The 24,574-nt window shown below is 39.3% G+C and overlaps 2 long non-coding RNA genes and 2 other non-coding genes across 7 annotated transcripts; all 4 read left to right on the top strand.

Moving 5' to 3' along the window:
• LOC109723421 lies at window positions 811-3,901 on the top strand. 2 transcript variants are annotated; one of them, XR_002219665.1, is made up of 3 exons: window positions 811-1,160; window positions 1,270-1,372; window positions 3,149-3,901. It is a non-coding gene; the product is annotated as an uncharacterized LOC109723421 (long non-coding RNA). The 2 variants fall into 2 exon arrangements; XR_002219666.1 differs by having other exon boundaries at window positions 811-1,180.
• On the top strand, window positions 6,749-6,820 carry TRNAP-AGG. Its single transcript has one exon. It is a non-coding gene; the product is annotated as a tRNA-Pro (tRNA).
• TRNAP-AGG lies at window positions 8,454-8,525 on the top strand. Its single transcript has one exon. It is a non-coding gene; the product is annotated as a tRNA-Pro (tRNA).
• LOC109723518 lies at window positions 17,684-19,656 on the top strand. Of its 3 annotated transcripts, none has more exons than XR_002219699.1 (6): window positions 17,684-17,864; window positions 18,013-18,106; window positions 18,196-18,279; window positions 18,360-18,428; window positions 18,546-18,607; window positions 19,626-19,656. It is a non-coding gene; the product is annotated as an uncharacterized LOC109723518 (long non-coding RNA). The 3 variants fall into 3 exon arrangements; XR_002219698.1 differs by having other exon boundaries at window positions 18,193-18,279; XR_002219700.1 differs by having other exon boundaries at window positions 18,193-18,279; window positions 18,543-18,607; window positions 19,626-19,649.

Here is a 24,574-nt window from a genome sequence, read left to right as displayed (position 1 = left end):
GAATCTTATTTGGGCTGAATCAAAGGTTATTTTAGAGAGAATTTCAGTTTTTACTTGAGTTCCAGTCAATTTGACCTTGTGCTGAAATTCTGATTTTTAATCCAATTTCCACCTCTTTTGGCTGAGAAGTATTGGTGTGATTTGGATGTTTTCATGGTAGATGAGCTGTGGGTCAACCTTTGAACTCTCCCTCATACCTCTCTCCTTGTTGCTCTCTTGCTGGTTGGTTTTCTGTGCGGCACGCAATCAACGACAGCTATAGCAATCAGCCGACAGCAGCAGGCTGGCAGCATTGAGCTGAGAAATGGGAGCTATATTGGATATGATTCGATGCTCCATTTTCGAAATTGAGCACTTGTATTTGTGCGGGGAGAAGTTGAGAATCATATTGTGCCTTCCTTGAGCTGGATTTGCAGGTTAATAGCTGTGATTTTGATGTTGATCGAAGGTGATGCATAATGCTGATTTTTGGACTGATTTGGACCAACTTCAGATTTTAATAAAATTTGTTTGAATTTTTTCTAGGAACTGAGTTTGGAAGGATTGGGAGCAATCTTAACTTCATCCTCTCGTGATTAAAATCTTGTTTGAACCAATTTGGTGGTAAGATGAGTCAGAATTTCAATTTTCATTGAAGTCGAAAACCGAAAAACAGTTTTTACGTCGAAGCTGAATTCTTGACCTCCATTTCATAATTGTAATGGAATTTCGTGGTGAATTATGGATTTTCTTGTAGCGTAGAAATCAAAGGTCACTCGTGGATTGCTCTCTAACTGCATCTTGCCCTGGATTTTTCTTGTGGATCAAGAAATTGTAAGCATCAAGGTGCAGTCCAGCAGCAGCTACAACAGTGCATTCCAACAGTGACCACTGAACTCGAAGGTGAAATTGATAGATTTTGAGACTTCAAGCTGATAAATTGGAACCTACTCTTGGACTACTCAGTGTGTGGAATGGGGCGAGCAAGTTATTCAGCTGAGTTGGTGAGGAATTTAGCTTCAATTAAGGTAAATTGGTCGTAATGCTGATTTTGGATGTTTAATTAAGCCTCATGTTTTGAGAGTTGTAACTCCAACTTCTTTATGAGTGAGTTTTAGAGGATTCTGACTGATTCACACCTGCCTATACTGATTCAAAGCTGCTCTATGTTGATTTGTAAGGTACATTAGCTCCGAATTAGGTAAATTTGATTCTAGAGTTGAATTCATATGTAATATTGATTTTTGTTAGAAATTTCATTCGGCTCTTGATTTTATTTGAATTCGGCAGGGATTTTTGGGAATTTCGCGTTCACTTCCCTTTTCATTGGAGCTAGGGGAAAGTGCTTGTGGAGTTTCAATTCGATCCTTTATCAAATTAGCACGCTAGATGGGTTAGTGTTAACCGAAGTTTTCGGAATTCTTCCTAAGTTGTAGAGATTTCAGCATGCAGAGTTTTATATTGATTATCTTGTTAGTAGCTTAAATTTATGAATTTGTATGTTATTAGTTGATATCTGAATTCGAAACTTGAGTTATAATTTTATATGTTTACTACATGCTGAACATGGGACTTGACTTAGAAGAAAGCTCATAAAATCTATACATTTTATTTTTCGAAAAGTTATCAGATTTAGCTTTAGGAGTTGATTTCACCTTTGTATCACCGCTGTTAGTGTGTTGTGGATACTTAGATTAGTGTACGTTGGGATTACGCTCGTGCTGAGATACCGATCCCTTTTTTTATAGTAGAGTTTAGGCTGTTCCGCACTGTCGAGTACCGTTAGGGTTGACGGTGGATCCAAATCTATACTTGTTGTATCAGATTGTGCCAAGGGTACGTAAACTTTGATTCCTTGACCCGTTGACCATCTGCATTAATTCTAGCTTGTGAGCTTGTTTGAGCTCGACGGAGACACACTTGCATAACTTGGTTGGGTTACGCCCACGAGTGTCACTCCGGAATCTGGCTTTCCTGCATTAATGTCGCAGCCGTTCCGTTTGGACATGTTACTTGGACCGACCACCCCGATAGTGATGTGTGGTGTAACTTAGGCACAGGCTGGACGGGCCGTACAGGTAGTCCCTGTTGAATTGGGTCTGAGATGGACAAAGTAGTTGTAGAGTTTTTTTTTCCAGCTTACTTTACTGTTCCTTTTATCCGCTAGCTATATCGTTGTCTCGTAGACTTAGTAGGTAGGCCGTTGGAGTCGATGACTGTACCCACTAAGGACTATTTTGTTTTATAGTAGTTTTACACCCGTTGTTACCATTTTTTCTTTCAGAGTCTTTGGTTGCCACTATTGCTTCAGATCAAGATAAGGGAATCACAAGCTAGATCCCTGTCCATCCCGGTCATCATGCTAGAATATTCCTTGGAGATAGTTATTTTTGTAGCCATGTACATAGAGTGACGTTATATGTATGGACAGAAATGATATTGTACTTATATTTTATTTACAGTGATGTATTTTGGAGACATGTATGTACAGTTGGCCATATATATATATATATATATATATATATATATATATATATATATATATATATATATATGTTACTATTCTTCTGGAACAAGAAATCTTTCGTGCTTCTGGTCGTTCGATTTAGCGTACTTTGATATCGTAGTAAACTCCGTAAACTGATCTAGAAATTTTGAATACTAGAAAATAAATTTTATGATTTTTCGATATCATTTGCCTAGTGATCAAAGGGACTCAAAATCAATAATTTTAACGGTCGTTGTGAGCCGTTTGCAAGTTTAACGGTGTACAAATATCCAAATTACATAAAATTTTGATAGAAAATTCTTTATACTATATAAAACAAGATCAATATCTTTGATCTAAAATTTTAATGTCATATTATCACGTTTTGTAAGATTTTTATTTTCAGCCGTTGATTTTAAGCCCCTTAGTTCACTAGGCAAATGATATCGAAAAATTACAATATTTATTTTCTAGGTTCTTTAAATACTCTAGATCAAGTTTAACGGAGCCGATCGACGATTCAAAACTCGTAACATCAAAAACAACTTGGAAGCACAGAAGGCTCCGTGCTTTCAGAAGCATAGTAGCCTCACTCTATATATATATATATATATACACACACACACATTTTAATTTTTAGCAGCTCTGTTTCCTCTTATAGTAGTACTTACGTGTTTGCAGGTTTAGCTACTGCTTCGTATACACAGAATATTCCTATATATACGACGAATCTGTTGGTGAGCCTGGAAAAAGTGAAGGCCCAGGGCATAATAGATTAACCATACAATAAATGTATGTGTATTGGACATTGTGATTAACCTTAAAAGTCATGAATGTAGCGTGTAATATTGACATAAATCGCGATGTTCTGTGTCTAATGGGAGATGCCGATCATTGTTGACTCCTTATGTAGTGCTTGGAGATGTCAATCACTCTTGACTCCAAGTGGCTATTATGCTCGGTGATGCCGATCTCTCTCAACACCAAGTGCTTACCGATTGAAGAGATACCGATCACTCTCGACTCTCCATGAGGTGCGGAGTGTGAAATAGAACCAACCAAATGAATGGTGAGAGATATGAGATATATTTTATAGCATAGTGAGTATACTTGAGGTATTGTAGTGGTACTTCCATTACTTGCATTGTTTTCATAGAAATAGCTATTTTATTTACTATTGTTCTCTAATGACTCCTTTGGACCGAATGGGTGTAAAGTATCACTTTAGGTGGTTGCACCTACTGCAAACTTATTTGAAATTCTCACCCCATTGTTGTTTACCCTTTCTAAATCCCATTATTGCTGGTGAGATGCGACACTGTAGTAAAGGCGTTGCGGAGTAGTTAGATCGTGAGTTGGTCTAGTGTGTACCTATTTTGGATGGAAAAACAAAATTTGTAATTTTTTCCAAGAACAAATGTTGTAAATCTTAAAGCTAAAGGTGTAATGGTTTAAATTTACTGGTATTACTCTGATGCTTCATGTATCCACATGCATTATGTATGTTGGTATAGGTTGTTATATGTGTCCGCTTTGTGTAGTTAGGAAAAATCTTATCCGTTTGGCGGATCTGGTGGACGTGCCCTAGCGGGCCTAATTGGTGGGATTCGGGGCATAACATAGTAAAAGAAGTATATTTTGCAAACTATAAAGTGGCAAAATACAATGTTTAACTAATTTATAATTAATTCATCTCTAGGTATCCGATATAATTTTTGAAACGTATCACTCTACTGTCCTATTTAATTAATAGTAGTCCTCTGCAGTGAAATAATATTAAACTATAGGGTAATAAAACTTTCTTTTTAAATCATAGAAATATAAACTACAAATACAGTAAATCACGAAAGGACTAAATATTAAAGTTTATCTATAGCCGATTAAAGAAAATTTTAGAAGTTCGGAAATTTTAAATTAGTCATTATAAGGTATCAACCCAATGAGCATGCACTTAGGCTGGCAGTGTTCTTCTTCTAAATATATGTATGCACGTAGGACTCCGAGATAGCATAAACGAGACCAAATATGATGAGCCAAAATCTTATTTGGTTCTGCCACCTCGTAATGTTACTGCCATCAAAAGTAAAAAAGTTTCTTCAAATACGAATCTTCCATCAAGATTCACAATCAGTGTTCAATTAACCGACTATAATGTCAAAAGATTAATTGCACTATAGTTCTGTAAAATGAAAGTAAAATTTTTTATGTTATCTAAAGTGACGATATGTTTTCTATGTTGATAAAAATAAGATATTGAAACAGTGCTGGTACGATGAAGATTTAGTATTTGCAACAATAATATAGTAAAATTTTTTATGTTATCTAAAGTGACGGTATGTTTTCTATGTTGATAAAAATATGATATTGCAACAGTGCTGGTACGATGAAGATTTAGTATTTGCAACAATAATAGGATATATATATATATATATATATATATATATATATACACACGTGTGCGTGCGCGTGTGTAATGCTATAGCAATTTGTTGTTTACCTAGTATACTAAAAAAAAAGAAAGATAAAATAAATCTTATTTATAGAATGTTGAAAATGAGTCTATTTTCTTAGTAAAAAGATTCCTTTTAACTATTCTGATTCAAAAGCACGAGAGAATTCTTATGAAAAGTCCCTTGCACAAATCAATATAAAAGATAGCATAAAGCAAACCAAGTAGGCTTCAAAGATCCAGCAAATAGAGCAAAGCTTAAAAAGAGATTAGTAAAGCACTATTAAAACTAATGAGTTTTCCATCTAGGACTAAACTCGTATAATACATGATACACGTACAAGCTTCAAAGCAAAGCCCATATAGTTTTGGTCCACCAAAGAAACCCATGGACCAAAATAATATTTTAAATCACATGTAAATTAATAAATACAAAAATATACTTTTTTTTTCTTTTTCTTTTTTTTGAGAGGGAGATAGGTAGCATGCTATCCGTTTCGTTTATTTAATTTAGAAATAAATTTGGCTGGAAATGTGAATCAAATAGGATTTGAATTTGGGACCTCGGGTACCAACCACCAAACCCTTTTGCCACTTGCTTTAGGGACGGTTTATCTTCTTATTTAAACCAACATTGAAAGAGAATCATTTGCAGCTACAACAGGAACAGTGCAGATCCTTGTAAATAACAGCACAGCTACTTGTTCTTGTCAGTTTGATGGAATAGAGGCGGCGCCGTCGGTTACCTTGGTTATTGTACTGGTCCAAACCTGGCCACTATGACATTTTATATCCAAAGTGAGCTCGTACTCCCTCTCTACCCTCTCTACTGCATTAATTGATTCAGGTATAACTAAAAACTGTCTATTACAAGAATAGGTATAAGTTCTGGTATAAATTTGAAATAGACCAATTTTGTCTTTGAATGAAAATTGAGTTGTTTCCAGAAATAAGAAATAGTGTTTGAATAGATAAGATAGATAAGAAGAATAGTGTGTAGTTATAAATAGAAAGTAATGATATTGCCCCTTATATTATATTTCAATTTAGATTTTTAAATTTTATATTTAAATTTTTATATTTAAATATATAACTTTTAAATTTTAAATATTTAAAATTAAATTTAAATTTTAAATTGTAAATTTAAAAATTCAAAATTCTAAGGGTAGATCGTGAATTGCATATGATGCTCATTTGTTTACCATGTATTTTTTTTAGATTAATTTCATACAAATCTCTACAAACATAGTGAATGATAAGTATATTCTTATAAAATTTAACTTTCATCTATTATTCCTACAAAAGTTATAATATTTTCAAATATGTTCCTTTGAATTGTTATCTTAAAGAACGGTTAGAGAACTGTTTATATTTCTAATTTTTTTCATCACAAATATGTATTTTCAAAAGCCATAACAATATAATATAAAAGAGATAAAAATATTAAAAACTAGCCAAGGTTAAGTATTTAAGATATGGTCAGCTAAATTTTTCTAACAGATTCTAACAGCAGGAATATATTTCAAAACATTAGGACTTTTGCACGAACAATATATGAAAGTTGAACTTTGTAAAGATATATTTATAATTCATTACGTTTGTAGAGATCTGTGTAAAATTAAGCCTTTTGTTGTTGTTGTTGGTAGTGCACTTAGAAAAGATAGATAAAGAGCTGTTTTGGAAAGGGGAATTGTATATATTTTGTAAACTTTTACTGTTTTTCAGTTTTTTAATTAGTTAATAAGTGAAATATTTTGGTCCCTGAACTTAGTTTTACTGTACTCTTTATTACTCATATAGGTAAATTATAATTATGAATATAATTACTACTTGGGCATTTGGTCTAGTGGTATGATTCTCGCTTAGGGTGCGAGAGGTCCCGAGTTCAATTCTCGGAATGCCCCCCCTTTAAATTTTGTAAATGCTTTTGTATTTACATCTTAAAAACAGAGGAAGATATTACCATAAAAGAGCATATTTTGTATAAAATTGCAATTCTTTATTTGTTTTTTCAAAAGAACGTGAAAAGATGAAGGAAAATACGATCTGTATACCCTACAAGGGTTTACAAAAANAGAAGCCCATGGACCAAAATAATATTTTAAATCACATGTAAATTAATAAATACAAAAATATACTTTTTTTTCTTTTCTTTTTTTTTGAGAGAGAGAGATAGGTAGCATGCTATCCGCTTTGTTTATTTTATTTAGAAATAAATTTAGCTGGAAATGTGAATCAACTAGGATTTGAATTTGGGATCTCGGGTACCAACCACCAAACCCTTTTGCCACTTGCTTTAGGGACGGTTCATCTTCTTATTTAAACCAACATTGAAAGAGAATCATTTGCAGCTACAACAGGAGCAGTGCAGATCCATGTAAATAACAGCACAGCTGCTTGTTCTTCTCAGTTTGATGGAATAGAGGCGGCGCCGTCGGTTACCTTGGTTATTGTACTGGTCCAAACCTGGCCACTATGACATTTTATATCCGAAGTGAGCTCGTACTCCCTCTCTACCCTCTCTACTGCATTAATTGATTCAGGTATAACTAAAAACTGTCTATTACAAGAATAGGTATAAGTTCTGGTATAAATTTGAAATAGACCAATTTTGTCTTTGAATGAAAATTGAGTTGTTTCCAGAAATAAGAAATAGTGTTTGAATAGATAAGATAGATAAGAAGAATAGTGTATAGTTATAAATAGAAAATAATGATATTGTCCCTTATATTATATTTCAATTTAGATTTTTAAATTTTATATTTAAATTTTTATATTTAAATATATAACTTTTAAATTTTAAATATTTAAAATTTAAATTTAAATTTTAAATTGTAAATTTAAAAATTCAAAATTCTAAGGGTAGATCGTGAATTTCATATGATGCTCATTTGTTTACCATGTATTTTTTTTAGATTAATTTCATACAAATCTCTACAAGCATAGTGAATGATAAATATATCCTTATAAAATTTAACTTTCATCTATTATTCCTACAAAAGTTCTAATATTTTTAAATATGTTCCTTTGAATTGTTATCTTTTAAAGAACAGTTAGAGAACTGTTTATATTTCTAATTTTTTCATCACAAATATGTATCTCCAAAAGCCATTACAGAATAATATAAAAGGGATAAAAATATCAAAAACTAGCCAAGGTTAAGTATTTAATCTATGGTCAGCTAAATTTTTCTAACACATTCTAACAGTAAGAATATATTTCAAAACATTAGGACTTTTATTCGAACAATATATGAAAGTTGAACTTTGTAAAGATATATTTATAATTCACTACGTTTGTGGGGACATGTGTGAAATTAAGCCTTTTTTTTTTTTTGTTGTTGTTGGTAGTTGCACTTAGAAAAGATAGATAAAGAGCTGTTTTGGAAAGGGGAATTGTATATATTTTGTAAACTTTTATTGTTTTTCAGTTTTTTAATTAGTTAATAAGTGAAATATTTTGGTCCCTGAACCTAGTTTTACTGTACTATTTATTACTCATATAGGTAAATTATAATTATGAATATTATTACTGCTTGGGCATTTGGTCTAGTGGTATGATTCTCGCTTAGGGTGCGAGAGGTCCCGAGTTCAATTCTCGGAATGCCCCCCTTTAAATTTTGTAAATGCTTTTGTATTTACATCTTAAAAAAAATATTTTGTATAAAATTGCAATTCTTTATTTGTTTTTTCAAAAGAATGTGAAAAGATGAAGGAAAATACGACCTGTATACCCTACAAGGGTTTACAAAAATCTTAACATATTTTGTATAAAATTGCAATTCTTTATTTTTTTTTCAAAAGAATGAGAAAAGATGAAGAAAAATACGACCTGTATACCCTACAAGGGTTTACAAAAACCTAAATAATGTTTAATGTATATATATATCTATATAAAAAAAAATTGATTAGTTGACTTTTGTTAGAAGCAAAAGATGGGTTTTCAAAATGGTGGGGTGTATATATTTGTAAAATTGCAATTCTTTATTTTTATGAGAAAAGAAGCAGAAAAATACTATCTGTACACCCTGCAAAGGATTACAAAAACCTAAATAACGTTTATTATGTATATTAAAAAAAAAAAAGTTGATTCGTTGATTATGTTAGAAACAAAAGATGAGATTTTGAATTGGTGGGATTTATATCTTACATCTAATATAACATCCCAATAGTCTCACNACACCCTGCAAAGGATTACAAAAACCTAAATAATGTTTAGTATGTATATTAAAAAAAATGTTGATTAGTTGATTATGTTAGAAACAAAAGATGAGATTTTGAAATGGTGGGATGTATATCTTACATCTAATATAACATCTCAATAGTCCCACATCAGCTGAAAAATTGATTCTAACTAGAATATATGAGGCCAACATGCTAGTAATAATAAATAGGTTTAAATATTTTGGGCCGGTAATTTAATCCAACGAATTATTATAATATAAATTTAAAATTTTTAATTTTTGCGATTAGGATTTGATAAAGAAAAGGAATGCAGTAAATGACATGAATTTGAGAAAGAAAATGACTGCTACTTCCCCTTCGAAATTTATAATGTTGTCTTTTTTGTATTTGAAAAAAGGACCTAGGATAAAAAAAAAAAAAAGAAATAGAAGGATTGCCTAAATAATAAAAATTAGAATTTTTTAATTTTTCAAAATTACGATTTGTGAAAGGGACAAAAAAATGCAGTAAGTGATACAAACTTTAGTTTCTAAATTAAATATTTTAAAAAACAGGAATGCTCCTTCGAAATTTATAATCTTGGATTTTTTTATATATTTGAAAAAGACTTGGGATTTTCACAAGTAAAAAAAGAAAAAAGGAATGCCCTACTGTGATGCCCCAACTTCCCAGGAGGTCACCCATCCTAGGACTATTCCCGTCCTAGTGTGACGCCCCAACTTCCCAGGGGGTCACCCATCTTAGGACTACTCCTGTCCTAGCACGCTTAACTCTCTTAACCTCTTGGGCCTTACCACCACCCAAAATATTTAAGCCGGATTAAGAATTTAGCCCTATAATATCTCATATAGAGGACTATCTGGGGTCTCACAATCTCCCCTCCTTGAAGCCCTGACGTACTCGTCAGGCTCAGACTCACAAGTACCAGGCAATGTGAGACTCATCTCGCTAGCCCGTCATCCAAATCCTGGCTCAGCCGAGACTCATCTCACACTTCCGGCTGGTAATTGGCTCTGATATCATCTGTGACGCCCCAACTTCCCAGGGGGTCACCCATCCTAGGACTACTCCCGTCCTAGCATGCTTAACTCTCTTAACCTCTTGAGTCTTGCCACCACCCAAAATGCTTAAGCCGGGTTAAGAGTTTAGCCTTATAATATCTCATATAGAGGACTATCTGGAGTCTCACACCTACATAATATAAATTTAATATTTTTAATTTTTTGAAATTAGGATTTTGAAAAGAAAAGGAATTCAGCAAATGATACGAATCTCAAACTTTAAATCACCAAAGTTACATTTTTAAAAATGTTTGATTTAAATAACTGTTGGATTTTGAATTTTAAATTTTTTTTAGTTTAGATTTTGAAAAGAAGTGCTATAATCGATAATAGTTTTAGTTTAAATATTGAATTTTTTCTATTCAGATTTTTGGAAAAAAAAAAAAGAACCCCATTTTTTAAATTGTCCCTCAATTATATTTTTTAGTAGAATGATTTTGATCAATTAAATTGAATTCAAAGTTGATTTCATCCAACATAATGGACTTAATCGTGTTTTAAAAGTTTCTAACAGTTAATAAAATTCTCCACTTAACTAAGTATAACGACTCAAATTAAACAATTCGAAGTAAAGAGTGTGAATCAAAAATTATAAAAGTTTGGGATAGAGATGTCAACAGGTTGGATTCGGGGCAAATTTTTAAAACTCAAACCCAAACCCAAACACAAACCCGACTCCAAACCCGAAACCCGAATTCGAATCTGAATCCGACGGATTTTAAAAATCCATATTCGAACCCGAACCCAACCAAAAATCCAAAATCCGAACCCGAACTCGAACCCGAAAATCCGAACAAAAAATAATTATTTCTCTTTCCAATATTTTAAAATATATTATATTAAATATAATTTTTTAAAATTCAAATTCAAATATAACATCAAATTTTATATACATATTATATATAATGTAAAATAAATTCAGATTCTGGTCAGATTCGAATTCGGGTTTGGGTACAGTGAAAATTCATACCTGAATCTATATCCATCGGATTTTTATTTTTGATATTTATATTCAAAACTATACCCATTTAGTATCGGATAAATTTGCTCCGTTCGAATTCGGATTCGAATAAAATTTTGGGTACCCGTACATATCGACATCCCTAGTTTGGGAGACTATTGAAAATAGCATATAGTTAAAGAGATCTCAGTACACTTTGACCAATAAACAACTCCAGAAAAAGCAAATGCATCACTCTGAAGAAAATTTATGGCACACTAGATAAACATATTGCATTTTTAAAATTGGCAAATAAATTTACCTTTTTTTTGTACTTCTGGTTTGTTTTAGATTTTTTTTTAGGGGGCTTAATTATAAAAATTTTTACTGTTGTCATGCCCCAAATTATCACGTTTTTTTGGGCACGCCAACAGACCCGCCGTATATAGAGAAATGTTCTGTGTATACGAAGCGATAACTGTATCTGTAACGAAAAAGGAGCTACAACCAAAGTCCAGAACTGCTAAACAAACACATGTATATAAAACAAAAAAGGTTCATTGTACATACAACATCCACAACTATATCTCGCTCCAGCGAGTACACAAAACACAACACCAACAGTATATACAAAACCCAAAACTATCTCTGACGGGTGCTTCTCTAGCAAACGGCCAGGAAAGGGACGACTCTAACTCGCAACTCCCTTGCCTCTGTCCGAATCCGCAACAGCAGCAGCCGCAGTCGAAGGCTCTGAAAAAAGTTGTCAACAACTGGATGTGAGGATTACTGTAAAACAGAATAGTCCTTAGTGGGTGCCGCCACCAACCTCAACGGCCCACCCACTAAGTCTACAGAAATATGGGCAAAGGATAGTAAGGAAAGCTGGAAAGAACTCTACAGCTATATGCCACTATACTATCGCTAGTCAACACAATCTATTTGTAAATATAAATATGCATCACATTGACCCAATCTCACTAGGGACTGTGATACGCCCGTCTTGCCTGTCTAAGCTACACCGTACATCACCCCGAGGGCAGCCTGTGGAAAGCAAAAATCTAACCTGGACTTCTACGACATCAACGCAAAGTGGCCAGACTCCGGAGCCTCACTCGTGGGCGCGACCCAACCGAGTATGCAAGTGTGTCTCTGTCGAGCTCAATCAAGCTCATGCAGGCTATAATCAATACAAACGGGTCAAACTGGTCTAACAACCAAAGCTCACGTGCACTTGGCACAATCTGATGCCGGATACATAAATTTGGGTCCACCGTCAACCATGACGGCACCCGACAGTACGGAGCAGTCTACACTCTACTATAAAACGAGCTCGGTCCCTCAGCACGAGCATAATCTAAACCTACACTAATCTGAGTATCCACCTCGCACTAACAGTGGTGATATAAAAGTACAGTAGCTCCCGAAGCTAAATCTGGTAACTTTTTAGAAAATGACAGTGTAGAATTTTAACGTGTATTCTCCTAAGTCAATTTCCAGTTCAGTATATAAAGAAACTTCTAATATTAAAGCTCCAAAATTCAAATTCCATAAACTATGCAAATCGATGAATTCGAGCTACTAAAACATGATACTACTATACATCAAAACAATATATGCTGACACACTCCGACTTAGGAGGAAATCCGACGATTTGAGTAAACATTAGCCCACCTCAAGCGCTCGTCCAACAACGGCAAGAAGTCGCTAGGAGAACTCCGCACGCTCGCTCGACCTCCAATGGCTCAATCGGACCCACCACGGCGCGTTCGAGCGATCCACCGAGAAAGCGAAGAAGTCCACCGAGCTCGACCCTCAACTTCACAACGAGTGACGTACACAAGCTAGAGAGAGAGAGACAAAGAAGCTATCTGAGTTTCTCAAGCTTCACAGGTAGATAACCATGCTGGGAGGTAGGTGGTGATATAATCCACCATCAAAAAGACCAAAATACTCTTCACCAACTCACTTTTCCAGCTGGAGTATCGGTACCCAACTTGAATACCGGTACTCGGCCCCTCAATCTGCAATCTCGCGCACTAGGTACCGGTACCAGCCCGATGCAGTACCAGTACCCGAGCTCGATACCGGTACTCAACAACAAGTACTGGTACTCAGCATCAAATCTGCGCAAACCCGAGAGCATCTAGTTCTGTAATCACACGGGGGTATCGATACTCCTCTCAGGTACCGGTACTCAACATTGAATTCCTATATTTTGTAGATTTCAGTGTCAGAACTCTACTCGACTCTCGTATCGCGCTGAGTCCGTTTTGTATCTATTCCGCAACAAAACGACTCCAACTTGTCTCGACAGTCTCCAAATGTGTCGACAAGACTCAGATGCTAAAATCACACAGACTGCTAAACACCAGGGGCACCACACTTACGCTTTAGGTTATGTCTTATTTACCCTCATACATTAAAAATAATATTAATTACTTCTCTGCATTTAGCAGCTATATCAAATAGGTCCAGAAATTTTAAAAAAAAATCAGCTAATTAGGTTATAAAACTTTACTAACAAGAGTTGTTATATGACATTGTTCTACATCTCAACATTTATGTAATTTGTAACTCAAAAACCGATAATAAGTTAGAGATCAGAAAGATCTCCTATGTTGCTAGTTTATTCAATTTACATAATTTTATTGTATTACTTTTTACTAATTTCATCTACCAATTGATTTCTTTAAAGTTTTACAACTAAATTCAGTAATTATTTCTAAGTTTGGACCTATTTATATCATAGCAAAGCGCATCACGTACGATTACTGACATAATTGAGACACGGCCTACAGTTTAAGAAAGTTTTTTTTTTTTTGAAATTGTGCCCCTTTTTTTTTGTTGAGAAACATAACCTACAACCAAAAAACTAGTAATCTCCACCACCCCTCGTTCACAGATTTTAAAGTTTAAATTTTAATTTTAAAATTTTAACTTAAATTTTAAATTATTAAATTTAAATTATTAAATTTTATTCTAATTTTTAGAATCATATTTAAAGTTTAAATCTGAAAATTTTATGTAAAAAGTTTGGGCGCTTGCTTTGTAATTAACACATATCATATGCATGTTTTTCTCGTCTCTACTATGCTTGTATATTAATAAATTCAGGATCACGTGCTAGATACATGCTTTTGTAGTCTGTACTCTCCTTGTATATGAATAAATTCAGCACTATGTCTTATTACCTCTTCAATATTTTGGTTCTAATTAGTGATTACTACTTTTCAGGAATTCAGTAATTTGCTTTCTCGCTATTCAAAGGCGAAGAAAGATATTGTGAGTTATTAGTTCGAAGAGATGCAAAATTTGGCGTATTAATTTGTTGATACCATTCTATTTATCATATTTAGTTTAATTAAGCTTTTTGAATTTGAAGTACTTCCTAATTTTTGCCAAGCATTCTGTTTACACTAAACTTGAACTCGTAAGTCTCAATGTTCGAATTAAATATCATCTAGATATTTGTACAAATGTTGTTGTGTTCGACTAGAACAGTTATTATTAGATGGCTTCAACTAGAACGGTTTCAAAAGATGCAGAAAGAGAGAACAAATTATTTGTGTATAAGCAAGTGTAAAAGTAATTGCACCAGAAAACTTTAAAACCTCTTATCTTATTTTTTTTGGTTCACAATCTTCCTGTAAATTGAAAAAAAAAAAAAAACTAAAGTGATATTTAGACTTCTCAAATGATGATCATGTGAGTATTTTTGGTGAATTCAACCAAGTAATTTAACAAAAAAAGAAAAAATAGCAGCGAAATATTTGGAAATTAAAATGTGAGGACTGAGATTTTGCAATGTAGCTAAACTCTTTGTTGACGATGTTTTTTTGTGTAATTTAATTACAAAAGCACTCGTCAAGTTTCAGCAGAAAATGAGTTAGAATGGAGAAGTTACGCGATCATTGCTAATCACTTAAAGTGAATAGTAACTCCGATTTTCCGGAGAGGCCGATCAGTGGAGATGGCTTCTGGTGCGTATCGGACTCCGTTCATAGCACCCCAATAGCTCGTTATCAATGGTTCGACTATTCTGAAACCATTGGCGCTGACGAATTTTAGATCTGACACACGGTTTTTGAGGAAACTGGAGATACATATAATTTATGTATTTGTGCGTAGTTTTGCCTTTTGAAGAGAGGATGAGTTTCGTCGCGAATCAACGACCAAATCAGACGAAACAAAATTGTAGATTCGATGCCCCAGTCGTGCTGAACGTACTGGCGGAATCCAATCAGAAATCCGATGGACGGATCTCTAGGAATCGCAAAAAGTTCGCTGAAGGGTCGAAATTGGCAAAACGAAAAATCTTCGAGAAAGTCTAATATTTTATGTACCCTTTTGCGTGATTTCGAACGTCGAGGTGCGTACGGGCGAAACGCACGCGCTGTGAGGGACTTGGCTATAAATATCCATCTTTGAGGGACTAAATTGTATATTGGCCAGCTTATATAATAATATATTGTAACCTAGGGTTTCATGGAGGAAACCCTAACCCTAGCTGGCCAGCTGCCTCAGCTACGCCCCAGCCGCCACCAGCACCTTTGTGCCCTAGCCGCGCGCGCATCCCAGCCTCCGGCGAGCACCTCCGGCCGCCGAAAATCGAGCTAGCTTTGGAAACCTCCACTTTGGTTTCCTTCTCTCTGCCGTGAGCCACCTAGAGTCACCCTCACACGTCGAGTCGCCGCCCACGTGCGCCGCCGGCGCCGCCTGGGCTTCCTGCCGCCAGCCCAAACCTAGCTTGGGCTGAGCTCAGCCTAGCTCGAGGCCCACGCGCCGCCGCCACTCTTGGCCGGCCGCGCCGCCCTCCTGGGCCTCCAGCAACCCCTCGCCGCCAATGCCGCCGTCCCTGCGGGCCCCAGGCCACTGCCTTGACTCCCAGCGGCAGCCCAGACTCAGATCGGGCCGAGCCTTAGCCGCATCACCTCCGCGCGCCGCCGCCACCCTTGGTTGGCCGTGTCGTACTCCCCCGGCCTCAGGCGATTAGTTGCCGCCACCCCGGAGCTTCCCTGGACGCCGCCTGGCCGCCGTCAACCCGTGAACCCGAGCCCTAGCCCTTGCGGGCTCGACTTGCTCCGCCACCGCCGCCGACGGACGCGAGCCCCAGCCTCCCCACGTCGACCGCACCCGTCAGCCATCGACGCGCCCGTCGCAGAGTCGCCGTCGGCCGTGCCCTAGCCCTTCTGCCCAGTGAGCTTTATTTCATGCTGCCTGTGCATAGTTTCGGGTTTGTGATTGTTTTTTCGGAGATCCGAGGCTGTCCCGATGCCTCCGGAGGTGAGCACGGTGATCGCTGGTCAGTGATGATCACAGTTCTCACCTCACTTTGGATCAACGAATTTTCGAAGTTGCTTTTGGCGTGATTTTCCCTGAGTGCACGCTCTTCGCTGAAGGTTCGGGTCTCCCCCGCGCCTCCCACACTGGCCGGCCGGGCTCCGAAGTGTGAGCACGGCCTCTGGCACATCGAAACCTGTCAGCGGGTGTCTCAGCCAGACTGTAAGATCCTCAGTTTGCGCTGTCGGGCCATAAAACCTCGAAAATCACATAGAATGATGTGATTTTATGTAGTCGCAGGGGCTTTTATGCAATTTTACACTTCGTGGGTGCTGCTGGCAGCGTGTGCGGGCAGCGGGTGACCTCTGAACTGGTTGTCCAAGGCCCCAAGCTTTTTCGAAAATTGAATACTAATTTTCGGTGCGTTTTTCGGCGAAATCCATCGACGGAACGCGTTTTCAGATCGGAATTCTTCCGACGGTGCCTCACGGTAGATCACGTTGTCATTGAGCCTTGTTGGCTAGTCACCCGCGTCATTTCGAGGGTTCGAAAACGATGCGTGAGCGACGGTGGGTTTCGGTGTCAAATTGGACACTTCCGGGAACCCGGATCGGAACGATTATCTAACGATAATCGTTTCGATGTGAGGCGGTGTGTTTGCTACCAAGTCGCATGAATAATTGTGTTTAGTGGCAGCAGGTGACTCGTAGCACGAGTCGGTGAGTTTTGGGACAGTTCGTGGGTCCCGGCGGAGTCCCGGTGCGATTTTCAGGACTTTCGACGTATTGCGGCAATCGGTCTTGGGAACCGATTCCTATAGGGTTATTGGTGGGGTTTGTGAGTTAGTGATTCGTGTTGTGGGTTGGACACTAACCCGGTGGACCCTTCATAGGTCCGGTCGTTACTTCCTCCGCAGTTGGAAGGCCAGTACCATATTTGTACAGGTGGGTACTTCGATCCGACGTCGGTACAGTGGTGCACGCTCGGTGATGGTTTCTTACCTTTGTTCTCCCGTTATTACTCTACATGTGTAATACACTGAACTTTCGCAAATTGCAAAGTTCGAGTGTGAGGAATGAAGTGTGGAACTATTCTACATGTTCTAAATGACTTGGACAAGTTTTTGAATAAGTTAGAGAGTGATTGGGGGGTTAAAAGCAAGAAATGCATTGAACTGGCGAAATTCAGTTTTTCTGCTTGGTGTACCGGTACAGCCACTATGGTGTACCGGTACACAGTGGCAATATGTGGCAGCAAGGCTATTTTGGTAATTTCACCTCTTGTTCCTATCTACTTAACCCCAACACGACTCCTGGGACTTGTTGGAGTATGCTGGAGCTCTAAGGAAGGTTCCTCCATCTTCTTCTTCTTTTCTCTCTCTAGGATTTTCTCTCACTAAGTTGAAGACGCCGTTTTGCGCCGGTTTTGCGCCGCGCTTGTCGCTCGCTGGTTGGGTGGACTAGGGGACAGCTTTTAAAAGGTAAAGGGATGTGTTTTGACAGTATTTTTCCATGTCTAATGCTGAGAGCTGCTGATAGAGAGCTTTAGAGAAGTATTTGGCTCAATTTTCTCTAGTTTGTGGTTTATCGTCGGATTTTGACGCGTTTTTGTTCCGTTGATTCCAGCAGAGTTTGTTATGGTTTCCTGCAGCTAGACAGGAGGTATCTAGCTGTGATTTACCCACTTTGATCCAGGGAAAAGTTGCTTTGAGGCTTGATACAGGTAATTAGTCAACTAATGAGGCTATTTCGGATCTATATGCGATTTGTTGGAACAACTTGACGCAGTTTGGGAGTGCTTCTTCGCAGCAGATTTTCGAAGTTAATTGAGCTTATTTGGTGACCTTGGGGACTGGTTTAGAAGGTGTTCTACCCTGTGGTGAGCAGGAATTTCAGGTTTAAAACTGATTTAGTAAGAATTCGACTATAATAACTTAGATGTAAGCATTTTGATGTCGTTTCGGTATTGTTCGTAGCAGGAGGGTAATTGACCCTTGGACCATCTTCGACTGGCATTGGAGGGCCTTTTAGAAGCTTAACTTGAGGTATTTATTGTGCCAAAACAGGGATTTAAACTATTCCTATGTACTAAGTCCAATTACGCCAAAATTGGACCTTTCGGTTGAAGTTGTAATACGATATTCACGCCTTGTGTTCAGCAGGATTGAGACTTAGTGGAGCTGATCCTGGGGATTCCTTTGGACTGACTTGAGCTTGGTACAAGGTGGGTCGGACCTAACCAGAGCAAGTGAAGCTCCCCTATGTTCTATGTGTATTATAGAAGTGATCTAGCCTATGCGTATATGATTAATAAGGACTTCGAATGCGTCACCTTAATGTTAGCTTGTTTGAAATGAAATCTCTATTAAGTAGAGAACATACATGCATAAAGTATTCAGGTTTATGCTGACTAGTTAATATGTTTCTAGCATGTTCCTAGACACTAGAGAACAATGACGTTCTTATGACTTTAACGACCCTAAAGTATAGAACAATAACATGCTTTATGCCTATGTTGATAGCGCTATGATAGTGGAAAGATTCTAATGCCATATGTAAAGTTGCATTCCTCTCGTATGTTTATTAACCTAGTGGATACTAGTTGTTATCAATATTTGTATACTGAAATGTCGATCAAAGGATCGAGAGCGAGAATATTGTGAGTTAAAACATGATAATTGAGACATGTTGGACTGTGTATTATGCTTGCTTGCCATCGTGCTCATTCGCACACGCTTGTGAGGGTAGCTCCCTACAAGCCGGCACTCCGGAGTTGGCCTACGCGACAGTTGCTCGCCCGTGCGGGATTGGGTGCCGAAGTGGATTGCCGTGGGGAGTGTATACTACCACGGGGCCATCAGGCGCGGCGCAAGTGGGACAACCTTGGGTAGATTCTTATGAATGAAAAGAAAGTACTAAATGACAAAGGACAGTAATGAATGCTCATCAGTTATAGTGTACAGTATTTACTTACACATCCATGTTCATGCTTGTGTTTATAGTAGTTTATAGTAGTTGCTATGCTTCTATTACTCAACTGATTCATTACTGCAGAAATCATGATTACATGTGAATACATGCCTATTGCCTGCTAGCATTGCATATTTATATCATGTAATTATCGCTTTTACTTTCATTTAGTACATCTTGAGCCTAGTGGTGTAATTCGCCGAGGCTGGCGGCTTACCGATCGGGAACTATTGTTAATAGTTCTCACGCCCTTTTTATTGTTGTTTCTACAGAGCCATCTGCAGGAGAGGCTAGGGATCGTGGCAAGGGAGTCGCATCTAGCTAGACATTGCTAGGAGCTTGCTAGTCGATCACCTTGCCACTCGGGCTACGGCCGAGGGTGATGTCCCCATGTATAGAGAGACTACCATTGTATCTTCTTTTGTATACCCCGTGATGTATATGTACTTTTTTGGACTGTTACTTCAGTTATGATACTTTCTCTTTTAGCCGAGATTTTGGATTATACACTCTTTGTTCTTTTGCGGATAGTATATCGACTTGTACTTTGCTCTGATATCAGAATAGGATTTTCTATGTTTTTTCTTCCTATCGACTTATGTTCTTGTAGACGCCTTATATACTGCAGGTGTATGGCGGGTCTGTGCACGTACCGGATATGCTTCCGCTGGTACCCGGGCGTGACAACATGGGTATAATATATATTGAGCCTAGCACCTATACTATGTTTCCTTGTTGCTCTATTTAGCTGTTTTGCATATCATGTATCATGTTTAGAGTAGAGCGGTTTTGTGATTATTTGTGAGATTGTGATCTAGTCGGTCAGTGCGTTGCATCTGTTTTGTGACCTAGTTGGTCGGTTGTTGTATTCCGTATCTGTGACCTGTTCGGTCAGTTTACTACATTGTTATCGTGACCTACTTAGTCGGTTGGACTACTTGATGACCTATATGGTTGATGTGCCCTGAGGGGCAGGATTGTCGGCTAGTGGCTGACGGTTAGTTCTTGATTATATCGATGTATGATGTGACATCCTTATGACCTATTGGTCGGTTATTGTGTATATAAATGTTAGTTGACATTGAGTGGTTGATTCTTGCATGTCTTCGAAGGGATGTTGAGTAGTTCCATCCTAGTTGACCTGAGTGGTCAGTGCTTGTGTTCCTTATAGTTCGATTACCTATTGGTCAGTGTGCCCTAAGGGGCGGTGATTGTCGGCTAGTTGCCGACGATTGGTTATTGAGCATATTACATTGATCGCCATTGCTCGCACGCATTTCACGAATACCAGCGATTTGGCCACCGCAAGAGAGTGTTCTTTTCCGAAAAAGTGGTTGGGAGTGCCAGCCCATGAGACCCGGATGCTTTATACGAGGGTTATATACTTTCAGACTCAGGTGCGTTATGCGAGAGTCATGTGCTTTCAGATCCGGGTGCTTTATACGAGGGTCATATACCTTTCTGACCCGGGTGCTTTATGCGAGGGTCATGTACAGGTTGAGCAGTTGTGGCACAGGCCTGAGGTGTTGCGGACCAATATGGCTATTTCAGATTGAGTATTTGGACTTGTCGTCCAGTTGATGCATACATACAGTAGCGGTAGTTGTTTATTATATCTCTTGTTCATTTATTATCGTTGTTACTGTATTACTTACCCCTACCTTTGTTATTCTCCTTGACTGGTGAGTACCTTTCGCCCTCGTCGGCTTGCGGTATCCACTAGGAGGGGAGACATGTGTACATGTTCTCACCCCCTACCCACGATAAGTGACGTCGCAAGTCCTAGTGGGACGGTTCGCGAGGAGCATACTTAGCGGTTCGGTAGAGCTTACGGACCTGTCCATTCGTTTAAACTCTAAACTCAGTTTATCTAAATAAATAACTTAGACAGCATGTATGGTTCAGTACTTTTATGTGAATTGAATATTTGATAAACTCTGAATGTAAATCTGAATGTGAATGGTGTATGAATACGTGTATATTCATATATAGTGGTTGTATTCTGTATATGTATCTTGTACTTGTGCGACACCGTGCAAATACAGGAAAAACTCTGTCCATGTGAACGGAGGACACCCTGGGTTAGGTTTTCAAAAAAAAAAATTTAGGCACTTCTGCTTTGCTTTTAAATCATAAAGGGACCCCGGGGCGTGACATAAAAATTAAGACTTCAGTTTATTTCTCTCTTTATTGAAAACTAGGGGCTTTTTTTGCAATTGGCCCCCTGAAAAAAATTAATTTTAAAAATAGCTCCAGCAAATTTATATTGTCAAAATGGCCCTGCCCCTGCCACGTAAGCGCCACGTTAGCGCCATGCCGACTGGGCTGGGGCCAGTCAGTTAAGTTAAACATGATGAACCATTCACCGTGTCCAAACTATGTTTACTATGTGGCTTGGACTTGCAGTCCAAGCCAGATATACTAGGCGGGGGGTAATACACTAGACTGAACCATATAATATACTGAACCATATAAACTATCTAAGCTATATCAACATAATAGTAGGGGTAGAACTAAACCGAATAACCTGGGTCGGAAGCTCTATCGACCGCTACGTATCTCACGTCCAGTCTCAACCCTCACCGCCCGCGATACCTGAAAAATAGTGGGGGAGGTGAGAACATGTAAACATGTCTCCCCTCCCAGTGGGTACCGCAAGCCGAAGAAGGCGAGGAGTACTCACCGGATCAGGAAGAGCTATACAACAACACCGGTCAGTGGAAATATAGTAGGAACAATAATAAACGAAAGAGATGTATAAGGTAATGAGCAGATATTCTGAATACAGTAGCAATAAACTGAAAGAAAGTAGGAACTAGACTGAATAACGGCTACCCTACTGTAACTGGAACAGAAAGCATACATGAATATCTACTGTAGTAGCAAGACAACTATAAAGCAAGAACTGTAAGTATGCATGCAATGACTGCTACTATAGACATATGCGTCAACTGGATGTAAAGACCAAATATACCCAATCTGAAATCTGCTGCTCTGTTGGTCCGCACCGGAACCTCAAGCCTGTGCCCTGGAGGTTCACACCGGAGACCTCCTGACAGTACCACTGTCACTCTACCAAGCATATAACCCCTCGGGGGCTCACGGGTTGACACCTGCAACCACTCTTTCGGAAAAGAACACCCACTTGCGGTGGATCAGACCGCTGGTGTTCGTGAAATGCGACGAGCCGGGCGATCAATGCTAATATGCTCAAAGGCCAAACATCAGCAACCAGCCGACAATCCTGCCCACAGGGCTCATCGACCGTGAAGGTCATCAACTGTAAGGAAGCACAAAAACTGACCACTCAGGTCAACTAGGATGGGACAACATCAATATCCTCTCAAACATATGCAAATACTGCTCAATGAACCACAAAGACTGACCACTCAGATCAACTAGGATATATGCACAACGAATCGACGAATAGGTCATCAGGGTGTATCAATAGAATCCAGAACTATCGTCGGCCACTAGCCAACAATCCAACCCCTCTAGGGTACATCGACCACAACGGTCATCGAACGACAGAAATCAAGGAACCGACCAAATGTGTCACAAATACGAGATACGAGAACCAACCAACCAAGTCACTGATATGAAGTACAAGAATCGACCAACCAAGTCACTGATATGAAGTACAAGAATCGACCAACCAAGTCACTGATATGAAGTACAAGAATCGACCAACCAGTTCAACAGATACGCACATAGATAGAACTACTCTACTCCTACTCAGGATACTAAGCATGCAAACAACGAGTAGAGTATAATGGAATAACATGGGTGCAAGGCTCAAGATATACTATGCAATAATAACAACAGAAGAGTAAGGGTAAGAAACCATCACCAAGCGTGCACCATTGTACCGACGTCGGATCGAAGTACCCACCTGTATGTGTCTGACGAAAATCTCTCAACTGTGCAGACGAAACAATCGAACCTACGAAAGGTCCAACAGGTTAGAATCTAACCCACTAACATGTCTCGCTAACACACAATCCCCACTCACCAGAACCACGAGAACCGGTTTCCCAAAACCGATTACTGAATAAACCGGAAGTCCCGAAAACCGCACCGGAACTTCACCGTCGCTCACCCGTCATTTCCAAACCCTCAAAACGACGCGGGTGACCAGCCAACAAGGCTCAACGACTCTACAATCAACCACGAGGCACCGTCGGATGAATTCCGAACCGAAACCGCGTTCTATCGGCGGATTTCGCCGAAAAAAGCATCGGAAATCACTTTTCGATTTCCGCAAGGGCTAGGGGCCTTGGACGATCAGTCCAGAGGTTATCCTCAACCCAAACATGCTGCCAACAGCAGCTACATCGAAGCATAAATCCTAAAGGCCCATACTATAGCATGAGATCTCATTATTTTGCGATTTATAGACTTTTCTGGACCGTGCACGCAAACCAGAGATCGATTAAGCCAATCATCGCGCTCGCTGATAGGTTTCAGCATGACGGAGGCCGTGCTCACCTTTCGGAGCACTGCCGGCCGCTGCGGTGCGCGCACGAGCGATGCAAATTCTGTGAAACAGTGCGCACAGCGTGAGGATTGCTGTTAACTCGCTAACTAAGGCATCTTTGCCGCTGTCGGAGGTGAGCACGATGTTTAGCACGAGTTGTAGATCATCGTGCTCACCTCCCGAAGCTTAGGAGGCTTGTCGAATCACCGGAAAGGTGACCGGAACCTCGGAATTCACTGCTGGAACATAAATAGCCCTTACCAGACCCGAGGAGAGCTAGGGTTGGTCGCCGGCGGCCGGGAGGCGGGCGGTCCGCCGGAGGAGGGAGCAGTCGGTCCGAGAGGTCCGAGGAGGGTGCTGGCCGGCGGCGGGCGACAACCGGTGGCGCGGCGGCTGAGATCCACTCCACCCACTCCCTCTCGGGTTCGTGCTTCCCGGCGGCGCGGCGGCTGCTGGAGGAGGTCGGGGCGGCTACGGTGCGGCGCCGGAGGCCGAGGGGAAGGTGGTGTACCCCCCGGTGGGCGGCGGCGGCACTTGGATGCCGAGCGGGCCCGACCTCGGCCCGCACGGGTCTGGGTGGCCGCAGGAGATCTCAGCGGCGACCGGCGGCGCGCGGGGATGGCGGGGGACGCGCGCGCCGGGTTTCCAGAGGTCGCCGGGGCCGACTCGAGGGCGGCGCAGCCGATGGGGAGTGACGGCGGCGCGCGGATACAGAGATCACCCAGGCTCGGCCTGGGTAACTGC

The sequence above is a fragment of the Ananas comosus genome, linkage group 17 (genome assembly GCF_001540865.1).
Source record: "Ananas comosus cultivar F153 linkage group 17, ASM154086v1, whole genome shotgun sequence".
Lineage (NCBI taxonomy): Eukaryota > Viridiplantae > Streptophyta > Magnoliopsida > Poales > Bromeliaceae > Ananas > Ananas comosus.
Note: the sequence above shows the minus strand (reverse complement) of the source record. Positions and strands in the feature narration are given on the sequence as shown.